At 43.0% G+C, this 10,979-nt stretch overlaps 1 protein-coding gene across 3 annotated transcripts in view; it reads left to right on the top strand.

The window, feature by feature from the left end:
• The window catches only part of LOC122560401 (putative protein MSS51 homolog, mitochondrial), a 32,749-nt gene that overhangs the window by 13,160 nt on the left and 8,610 nt on the right, over positions 1 to 10,979 (top strand). The gene's annotated exons all lie outside the window — the stretch shown is intronic.

Here is a 10,979-nt window from a genome sequence, read left to right on the forward strand (position 1 = left end):
GGGTGGGGCTGCAGGATGAGCAAAAAAAAAACGCATTGAACAGCTGACAACTTCTATATCATTTCTCCAGGATTACCATTGCAGTTGTGGGAGTCTGGGAGAATCCCCAATGGTTTTGTATGATCACCATGGCACAGTGTTTACTGGCATGAAAATTCCCAATGACTACTTACCAAGAAAGGTCGTAGAATAAAGAAAGGCTGGAACTTTTTTCACTGGCGTGTAGGAGGTTGAGAGGCAACCTTATAGAGGTTTATGAAATAATGAGGAGTATAGACAGAATTAATGGTTGTTGTCTTTTCCCGAGGATGGGGGATTTCAAGACTAGGGGCACATTTTTATGGTGAGAGATTTAAAAAAGACATGAGGGGCAATTATTTTACACAGAGGGTGTTTTATGTGTGGAATGAATTCCCTGAGGAGGTGATGGATGCAAGTACAATGCAACATGTAAAAGACACTTGGATAAGTATATGAATAGGAAAGGTTTGGAGGGATATGGGCCAGGAGCAGGCAGGTGGGACTAGTTTAGTTTGGGATTATGTTCGGCATTGACTGGTTGGACCGAAGGGTCTGTTTCCATGTGTATGACTCTATGACTCTAATAGTTAAGTTTTTGGTTTTGACTGGTGCAGATGCAATGGGTCTTTTTCTGTGCTGTAGATCTCGATGGCTCGATGCCTTGCACAAGTGCAGGATGTTCCAAGATGTTTTATAGCCAATGAAATACTCCTGAAAGGTAGGAAATGTAGCAGCACATTGACAAAATGACAAAAATAAGGGGAAGGCAAGTGATGAAGATGACACAAAGAGAGATATGGACACGATTAGGCGAGTGGGCAACATGGCAGATGCAATATAATGTGGAAGACTTGATGTTATACACTTTAACAGGAAGAACGGAGGAGCTGAATATTGTTTAATTGGAGGAAAACTGCAGAATGTTGCAGCCCTGAGGGATTTGGGGGTACTTGCCCAAGAATCACAAGGAGCTAACATCCAGCTTTGGCCAATAATACAGAAGGCAAATGGAATGTTGGCCTTTATTTCAAAGGAATGGTATTTATCAATAGGGATGTCTTGCTAAACAATACAAGGCACTAGTTAGAAGATACCTGGAATATTTTGAACAGTTTTGGTCTCCTCATCTGAGAAAAGGTATCCTGGTATCTGGAGAAGATTCATTAGGTTGATTCTTGGTATTGAAGGTTCCTGTTCGCAGAAGGGATTAAGTAGACTGGGCCTGTGCTCCTTAGAGTTTGGAAGAAAGAGATTTTATTGAAACATACGAGATTCTTAGGTGGCATGATAAAGTAAGTCCAGAAAGATTGACTCCTCGTGTGGGAATGTCTAGATGGTGTAATCTCAGTGTAAGGGCTCACCCAATTTAAGACAGAAGTGGGGAGGAAATTATTTTCTCTCAGAGAGTTGTGAATCTGTGGAATGCTTTATCACAGACAGCTGTTGAAACTTGTGCATCAAGTTGACCTGGACAAATTTTTGGTCTGTAAGGGAGTCAAGGATTATGGGAACAGCGGAAATCGGCCATGATCCTATTGAATGGCAGAGTTTACATCTGCTGCTACTTCTTGTTGTCTTACTGCTCTGATGACAATAGAACCACTCTCTCCTGCATAGTCTTTTACATCTGTACCAGGCAGGTGGGATATTATCCTACCCAAAAGACGGAACTTCAAACAGTGTGGCACTCCCTCATTGCTGCACTGGAGGATCAGCCTAGATGTTGTCCTCTGGGTTGTGGCCTTTGGACTCTGAGGCAGGAATATTCCCCTCTGAGCGACAGCTGGCAGTTTGGAATGTATAAAATGGGATTGCCAGAGAGCAGAGTACCCCTTGATGGTGCTGCATGGGAACATAGGGTGATTATAGCTCAGATGGAGGCCTTTCAGCCCATCATATCTGCTCCTCTGAAAGGGCGATTCACTACGTGCTGCTGCCTCACCATTTTCCCACAGTCTGTCACATTTTCCCACTGTGGCTAATAATTCGCCTCTCCTTTGAATACTCAATAGATCCTATCTCCGTCACACATTTAGGCAGTGCATTTCATACTCTAAGCCCTTGCTGTATTAAAAAGATTTCCCGTGTATCATCAGTTGTTCTTTTGACAATTAATTTAAATCTGTGCAATCTGGTTCTCGGTCCTTCTCCAAATGGAAATGATTTCTGCCTTTTGTCCTGATTCCTTGTTATTTTGAATATCCCTATCAAATCTCCTCTCAACCTTCGCTTCTCCAAGGAGAAAAGTCTCAACCTGCGACAAAACTTAAGTTTTCCCATCCCAGGACTGTCCCTATTTTTGTTGTGCGTGGAAAAATACTTGGAGTCTGCTGAGTTAAGGAAGACATTAAATTTAGTTAAGAAACATCGTATGGCAGTTTCATCTTGCCACAAGGTCACAAGAGAGCACGATCATGTGACATCTCATCACATCATGTGATTCTGTGTCCTCTTTCCGTATCACAGTCACACTTAACCCCTTATAGTACAGCCCAGTGATCAGTCGGATCAGGAGAAACTGTTCTCAATATTGAGAACAGCCTGGGTACTGGGGAATTGGTCAAAGCAGTAACTATTATAGACCCATTTTGAGTGGCAGGATGAAATTCATACCCTCTGGAGCATCTAACTTTACTTCTCAACGTAGATGAGTCTGCAATTGCGTGTAAAGATGCCCCAGTTTGGCGTGCTATGTTTAGTTCTTGAAGTGGGTAATTAATAAGACCCTGCAGCATTAACCTAGGAAGAACATTATGTTGTGCAGCAGTGAATCCTCCCATTCCTCACTAAGGTTACATTGAAGGTAATTAGATCTAATCCAAAGGACCGAGACACTGCAGCTATCTGGTTACTGAGGGGGAGGCTGAGAATTGCCCAGCTTGCAGTGCACACATTCCTTCATGTCATTAAATCGGCTCCCCAGCCAAGACAACAACCTCATAACCTTTTAGCTGTCACACATAGACCAGTGTAGACAAATAGATAATAACGAAATCCACCAGTGACGACAACTGAAATGCTGGCGATACACATCATCTTGAGAAAAGAATTAATTGATACTTTGCAAAAGACCCTTCATTATCCTCATCATAAAAGATCTGATGAAAAATCATACTTAAAATATTGACCTTGTTCTCTTCAAAAGAACACTGCCAGAAGTTTCTACTTTGGTAAATCAGCCTGAAGCATCATAATAGCGCCTCAAAGACTTGTCCTCCAGGGATTGTTTTCTGCATTGAGTTCCAGGAGACAATTAAATAATAAATTTATTAAATGTAAATTTTTACTAAATTTATTTGGCTAGTTTCTCTCATCGCTATGGGTTTGGAAATGAATGTCACTGAACTATTGATCAAGAATTTTGTCAGACTTGCTCCTGCACTGATATTTTGACATACTGCCTGTTAATGGCGGTTACTGCAGACTGTCACACTAATTGTGAATGGGAGCAGCTCCAATGAAATTGCCAACTATTGTCCTTTTCAAATGCTTCTTCAACGAGAAGCACATATTACTTTCCAGATTTCCTGGTCAATATTTCCTGGCATCACTGAAAAAGGACAGACTAATCTGGCCGGTATCATGTTGTTGTTTATGGGACCATGCTGGGCCCAAATCAGCTGTCGTGCTTTTCACATTGCAACAGCGGCTACACTTCAAAACTTTCATTGGTTGTAAATTACTTTGGAATGTCCTGAGGTTGGAAAGGTACTATAGAAATGCCTACCATAGTAATGTCATAGAATGTAGGGACCGAGTTGCTTTGTTGCTAAGTTTGCAGATGGATAGTTGGAGGAATGGGTCATGCTGAGGAAGCCAGGAGGCTGCAATGGACTTGGACAGGCTAGGAGAGTGGGTGGCAGATGCAATGCTGTGTGTGAAAATGTGAGGAAGGATTCCTACTTTGATAGGAAAAATAGAGGCGACTACTATTTTCTAACTGGGGAAAGGCTTCGGAAATCTGATGCATAAAGGGATTTGGGAGTTCAGGATTCTCTTAAGGTTAACCTGCAGGTTCAGTTGGCAGCTGGGAAGGCAAATGAAAAGTTAGCATTCATTTTAAAAGCTCTCGACTGCAACAGCAGAGATGTACTGTTGAGGCAGCAGAAGGATCAGGTCAGACTGCATTTGTGAGCAGTTTTGAGGTCCCGTATCTAAGCAAGGAGAGAGTCCAGAGGAGGTTTACAAGAGTGATGCTGGGAATGAAGGGCTTGCCACATCAGGAGCAGCTGAGGACTCTGGGTCTGTACTTGATGGAGTTTAGAGGTTAAGGGAGGGATCCAATTGAAACTTAGAGAATAATGAGAAGACAGGAGAGCGTGGACATGGAGAAAATGCTTCCACGAGTAGGAGAGACTAGGACTCAAGGGCACAGCCTCAGAGTGAAGGGACGTCCCTTTAGAACTGAGATGAGGAGGAATTTCTTCAGCCTGAGGGTGGTGAATCTGTAGAACAGATTGCTGCAGAACATTGCTGTGGCTTTTTAAAAAAAAAAAGATTGCATGGGAGGTGGGTTTCACTGGCAAAACCATTTGTTGCTCATCCCTAATTATCCTGGAAGTGAGTGGTATTGCCAGGCAGTTAAGAGTCAACGACATTGCTGTGGGTTAGGAATCACATGTTGGCCAGACCAGGTAAGGATGGCAGATTCCCTTCCCTAAAGAGCATTAGTGAACCAGATGGGCTTTTAACAACAATCAATGATAGTGTTTCAGGGTCACCATCACTGCATCTAGCTTTCAATTCCAGATTTAGTCACTGGATTCAAATTTTACCAGCTGCAGTGGTGAGGTTTGAAGCAATGCCCCTGAACATCAGTCTGGGCTTTTGGATTACTAGTCCTGTGCTTTCTTCACTGTAGCACAATCCTCTCGCTCTGCCACAGGCTAACTGAGTCAGTAATCGGTGAGGGAACAAAACCAATGTAATTAGTGTTTCTGTTTATCTGCAACACAAATTCAGAACCTTTCTCGGCTGAGTGGTTTGGAACTACATCTGGAGTTTTTATTTTGTTCTAATCATTCACAAGATGAGGACATCGCTGGCTAGGCCAGCATTTATTGTCCAGGGGGCAGTTAAGAGTCAACCACATTGCTGTGGTTCTGGAGTCACATGTAACCCAAACGAGGTAAGGATGGCCGTTTGCTTCCCTGAAGGGAATTAGTGAACCAGATGGGTTTGTCTAACAATCAGCAATGGGTTCATGGTCAGCATTAGTTCCGGATTTTTATTGAATTCAAATTTCGCCATCTGCTGTGGTGGGATTTGAACCCAGGTTTATTAGCCTGAGATTCTGGATTAACAGATGGGCGACAATACCGTCCCCTTAAATCCACCTTGTACAAGCCCCTTCCACATGTGCCCCCAGTAAGATGGTACATTGATCACAAAATGGGCTGACAGCTGATTTGTGAATGGTTGCAACAGATGCAGAAGTTCATAGGTTCAGATGAGAGGTCAGGTCCACCGCCAACATGACACGATAGGAATGTCAAGCAACAGGCTATAATTTACTGAGGATCTGAATTATCCAGCACATTCCCAAAGCATTACAAACCCAGATGGATGAGTCAATCTACAGAATTGATGAGCAGCTCCTATTGGCTAGACAGCTTTTTAACCCCTTCACGCCCCTGGTTTCAGTGATATCCAACCGCTTCATTGTTGGAATTAGAAGTCCTTAACCAATAATAAAAGGAACGTAAAGTTGAATTCAATAGATGTGAAGCTGGAAAAGCACGGCAGGTCAGACAAGAAGCAGAAAAGTCAACGTTTCGAGCTGAAACCGTTCTTCAGGACGTTGACTTTCCTGCTCCTCGGATGCTCTCTGACCCTCTGTGCTTCTCCAGCTTCATATCTATTGACTTTGGTTTCCAGCATCTGCAGCCCTTACCGTCTCTAAATTTGAGTTCCCTGATCATTTAGCTCATGAGTGAAAATCAAGGCATGAGACCAATGTGAAGGAAACAAATTAAGATTTTATTAATTCGCACATGGAATGTGGGCGTCACTGGCTGACCAGCATTTATTACCCGTTCCTAGTTGCCCTCAAGACAGTGGTGGTGAGCTGCCTTCCTGAACCGCTGCAGTCAATTGTGGCATTCAATAAAATGGTGGAACTTTTCCAGTGTGGAAGGTGGCCATTCAGCCCATCATGTCTACACAAGTTCTCCAAAATGACCAGCTTCCTTTGTGCTTTCTCCTGCCTAATCCTCATAACCGGGCATAGTGGTCATTTTGGCCGTACCTGATGGTCTCTTGGCCCAGCATGGCCTTAGCATTGACTTCCCGTCTCAAGGTGATTCCCTGATGTGCAGTCCCACCGTGGCTAAGCACTTAAGGAGGTAATGTTTGAACTTGCAGCTTTATTTCTTTATTCTTGACTTAAAACTAAGAAGGTCTGCAATGTGTGACTTTTAACCTTATTTCATATGTTTTAATTATAACAATAATTATTGCAATGTTCAGCTTTTAACTTTGTTCTTACTTTCTCCTTTGTTCTTATGATCCTGTGCCTAGGTACTTGTACCTAAGATTGCTCATTTTGTGGCAACTTCATTCACTTCTGCAAGCAACTACAGGTTCTATGACTGTCACCTAATCCACACGGATTGTTAGAAGCACTGTGGTCTGTCTCCTACAAAAAAAATCCTTCTTTACTGAGCTCAAGTCACTACAACAATGTCACATTTAGGTAGTAACAAAAACAGAAGTTGCTGGAGAAGCTCAGCAGGTCCGGCAGCATCCGTGGAGAGAAATCAGAGTTAATGTTTCGGGACCTTCCTCAGAACTTCCTCAGTTAACTCTGACTAACTCTGATTTCTCTCCACAGATATTGCCAGACCTGCTGAGCTTTTCCAGCAACTTCTGTTTTTCTTTCTGAGTTCTTTCTGAGTTCCGCAGTTCTTTCAGTTTTCACAGCTTGCCACATCAATCAATTATTCATCATTTTAGACCCATATATAACAGTCGGTCAGAATATCCACTCATGGAATGTACCGGAATGTTGTTTCTGACCGTGTCAACTACTGGACTCCACTCAGAGTGGAAGCTGTAGTCTCATTAATCTTTGATTCTTCTGGACACTCCATTATTTATTTCCAGCAATAGATCATTTGATAATAACACCAGTCACCATGAGTTCTACGTTGTTCCACCTCTAAATGCCTGCAGCATTGTGAGCCATTCTCATTCCGCACTAGTTTCCATGGAAGTACTTCACATAGTTTTACCAAGTAGTATTTGGCTGGTTTGCTTTATCACCATACTTCTGACAAACTGATAACCGGATATGCCAAGTCTTTGATCTCGTTGACCTTGTAATGTTCTCTTAACCTTAACGTGAAAGGACAAGAGAGATCAGCATTTTGGCGTGATTAGCTTATCATCACTGCAGCGGGAAGAGAATTTTGCAACATAGAGTAATGCATTCCTCTTTAATTATCAAAGTGATCCTGTGATGGTGCTGAACACTCATATAGGCACACTAACTAGGCTTTCAATATATAGCATTTAATAGTCTATCAAAATCCAAAATAATCCCTTGTTGGGTATTATGGATAAAGAAAGGACATGCAAATTGTTCTATATCACTTTCCATGATTTTAGTGTCGCAAACTGTCCATAAGTACCGTTGGAATATAGTCACTATTGTATGAAACATGGCAACCAACTTGTGCACAGCAAGCTTTTACAAACAGCAATGTAATAATGATCAGATAATCTTTGTTTTTACATTATTGAGGTTGAGGGATAAACATTGACCAGGACACTGGATGAACTCACTGTTCTTGAACTGGTGCACTGGGTGCATCTTGCTGACAGCTCAGCTACAAGGGGGTGTTGTTGTTTGCCCAGAGCCCCCTGCGTTTTATGTTTGGAGCTTGCAAGGTTTTGAGTGGAGATTGTGGCTCCACCACAACGCACTTATCAGCAACAAGGAAGAAAAAAAGCCCCTGTTCAGCCAATAACACAATACTCTGACCAATAAAGGAAGCCAATAACTACAATCGCACTGTCCTGCCTCTGAATAGACAGAGCCCAAAGTATGTTAGAAATCTGGAACTGGTGGTATTTTCCCAGGTGACCCACTCCTTGTGGTATTTGTCACCTCTACCAGTATACAGTACAGGGTAAGATTTTTTGAACTAAGTCAATGCCACCAATCATCCTTTGCCTTTGGTTTATATTAAGTGTTGAGAGGTAAAGTATATAGCACCGTGGAATTTGACGGAGAAGGCTCTTTGATAACAGGAAGGGCTTCTGCATGAGTACAATTGCAAGAAGTACAATTACATTACTTCAGGTAAAATTATCAGGATGTTGGTACAGATAAAAAGTTTCAAAAGCTGATTGGGTACAGATCTTCGCGGGTAAAGGGACGGCTGGAAAATGGGAAGCCTTCAGAAATGAGATAACGAGAATCCAGAGAAAGCATATTCCTGTTAGGGTGAAAGGAAAGGCTCGTAGGTATAGGGAATGCTGGACGACAAAAGGAGGAAGCATGTGTCAGGCATTGACAGGATGGATTGAGTGAATCCTTAGAAGAGTATAAATGCAGTAGGAGTATACTTAAGAGGGAACTCAGGAAGGCAATAAGCGAACATGACATAGCTTTGGCAAATAGAATTAAGGGGAATCCAAAGGAATTTTACAAATACATTAAGGATAAAAGGGTAACTAGGGTGAGAATAGGGCCCCTCAAAGATCAACAAGGTGGCCTTTGTGTAGAGCCGCAGAAGGTGGGGGAGATACTAAATGAGAATTTTGCATCAGTGTTTACTGTGGAAAAGGACATGGAAGATATAGAATGTAGGGAAATAGATTGTGACATCTTGCAAAATGTCCATATTACAGAGGAGCAAGTGTTGGATAAATCCCCAGGACCTGATCAGGTTCCCCATGGAGACTGATTAGCAAGGTTGGATCTCATGGAATACAGGGAGAACTAGCCATTTGGATACAGAACTAGCTCAAAGGTAGAACACAGAGGGTGGTGGTGGAGGGTTGTTTTTCAGACTGGAGGCCTGAGACCTTGGAGTGCAGGTTCCTAGCTCCTTGAAAGTGGAGTCGCAGGTAGATAGGATAGTGAAGAAGGTGTTTGGTATGCTTTCCTTTATTGGTCAGAGTATTGAGTACAGGAGTTGGGAGGTCATGTTGCGACTGTACAGGACATTGGTTAGGCCACTGTTGGAATATTGCGTGCAATTATGCTCTCCATCCTATCAGAAAGATGTTGTGAAACTTGAAAGGGTACAGAAAAGATTTACAAGCAGATTGCCAGGGTTGTAGGATTTGAGGTACAGGGAGAGGCTGAACAGGCTGTGGCTGTTTTCCCTGGAATGTCAGAAGCTGAGGGGTGACCTTCTAGAGGTTTACAAGATCATGAGAGGCATGGATAGGGTAAATAGACAAAGTGGATGGGAGTCCAGAACTAGAGGGCATAGGTTTAAGGTGAGAGGTGACAGATATAAGAGACCTAAGGGGCAACATTTTCATGCAGAGGGTGGTACGTGTATGGAATGAGCTGCCAGAAGAAGTGGTGGAGGCTGGTACAATTGCAACATTTAAGGGGCATTTGGAAGGGTTTGGAGGGATATGGGCTGGGTGCTGGCAGGTGGGACTAGATAGGGTTGGGATATCTGGTCGGCATGGACAGGTTGAACCGAAGAGTCTGTTTACATGCTGTACATCTCTATGACTCTTATCTGCTCCTTCCGAAAGTTAGCACTGCATGTCTCCATTTACTGACTGTGTGTGATATCGATCAGACGGATAGAGCCAATGTACCATGTATGTTAATGCCTTCAGAAGCATTTCCTAATATAACAAGGAAGGAACCATCATGACATTGAAGACATTGCTGGGTGTACACCTGAAATGCCTTCCTAGATACAGTTGGAAAGTGAGATTAGATTAGACCGGATGGCTAATTTTCAGCTGTCATCGACATGAATAAATCTGTTGTAGTTGTTCTGAAGGAGTTAATGTTGGAGGCATCTGGTGTTTTAGACTGCGAAACCATGCGATTACACACCAGAAGCTGTAACTTGTGCCTATTGCTATCCTGGAATAAACTGCATCTCATTTAAAACAAGAACCTCTTCTTGTTAAGATGCACTTGGAGGCAGCAAACTGGTCCAGCCATTCGCTCCCAGTGGTTGGTCTCCCAGAACCTGATGTGATAGGCTCCTGCTGTCCATTCAAAAAGGATGACGTTGGAAAAACACAGCCAGTCAGGCAGCATCTGAGCAGCAGGAGAAATGTTGTTGATGTTTCAAGCATAAGCTCTTCATCAGGATGCTCTAAACAGTCGACTCTCCTGCTCTTCGGATGTTGCCTGACCTGCTGTGCTTTTCCAGCACCACCTGCTTTGATTCTGATCTCCAGCATCTGCAGCGCTCACTTTCTCCATCTGTCGCTTGTTTTGATTCTGTGGTTGTGCAAGTAAGCAAATGATTACATTTTTATCATCTCTTCACAAAGTTCCAAAACGCAATCATTGTTGTGAGCAGACAGACATTTTCCACACAAGATCCCAGCTCGAAATGAATGGATGACCAGATAGACTGTTTTGGTGGTGTTGCTTGCAGAGTGAACCTTGGACAAGACACTTAAGGGAGGTTATGCTCTTACAGAGTCATAGAGATGTACAGCACGGAAACAGACTCTTCAGTCCAACTCATCCATGCCAAACAGATTTCCTAACCTAATATAGTCCCATTTGCCAGCATTTGGCCCATATCCCTCTAAACCCTTCCTATTCATTTACCCATCCAGATTCCTTTTAAATATTGTAATTGTACCAGCCTCCACCATTTCCCCTGTTCTGGATCAGTGGTGTTGGAAGAGCACAGCAATTCAGGCAGCATCCGAGGACAGGCAAAATCGACGTTTCGGGCAAAAGCCCTTCATCAGGAATAAAGGCAGAGAGCCTGAAGCGGGGAGAGATAAGCTAG

This window comes from Chiloscyllium plagiosum, chromosome 21 (assembly GCF_004010195.1).
Source record: "Chiloscyllium plagiosum isolate BGI_BamShark_2017 chromosome 21, ASM401019v2, whole genome shotgun sequence".
Lineage (NCBI taxonomy): Eukaryota > Metazoa > Chordata > Chondrichthyes > Orectolobiformes > Hemiscylliidae > Chiloscyllium > Chiloscyllium plagiosum.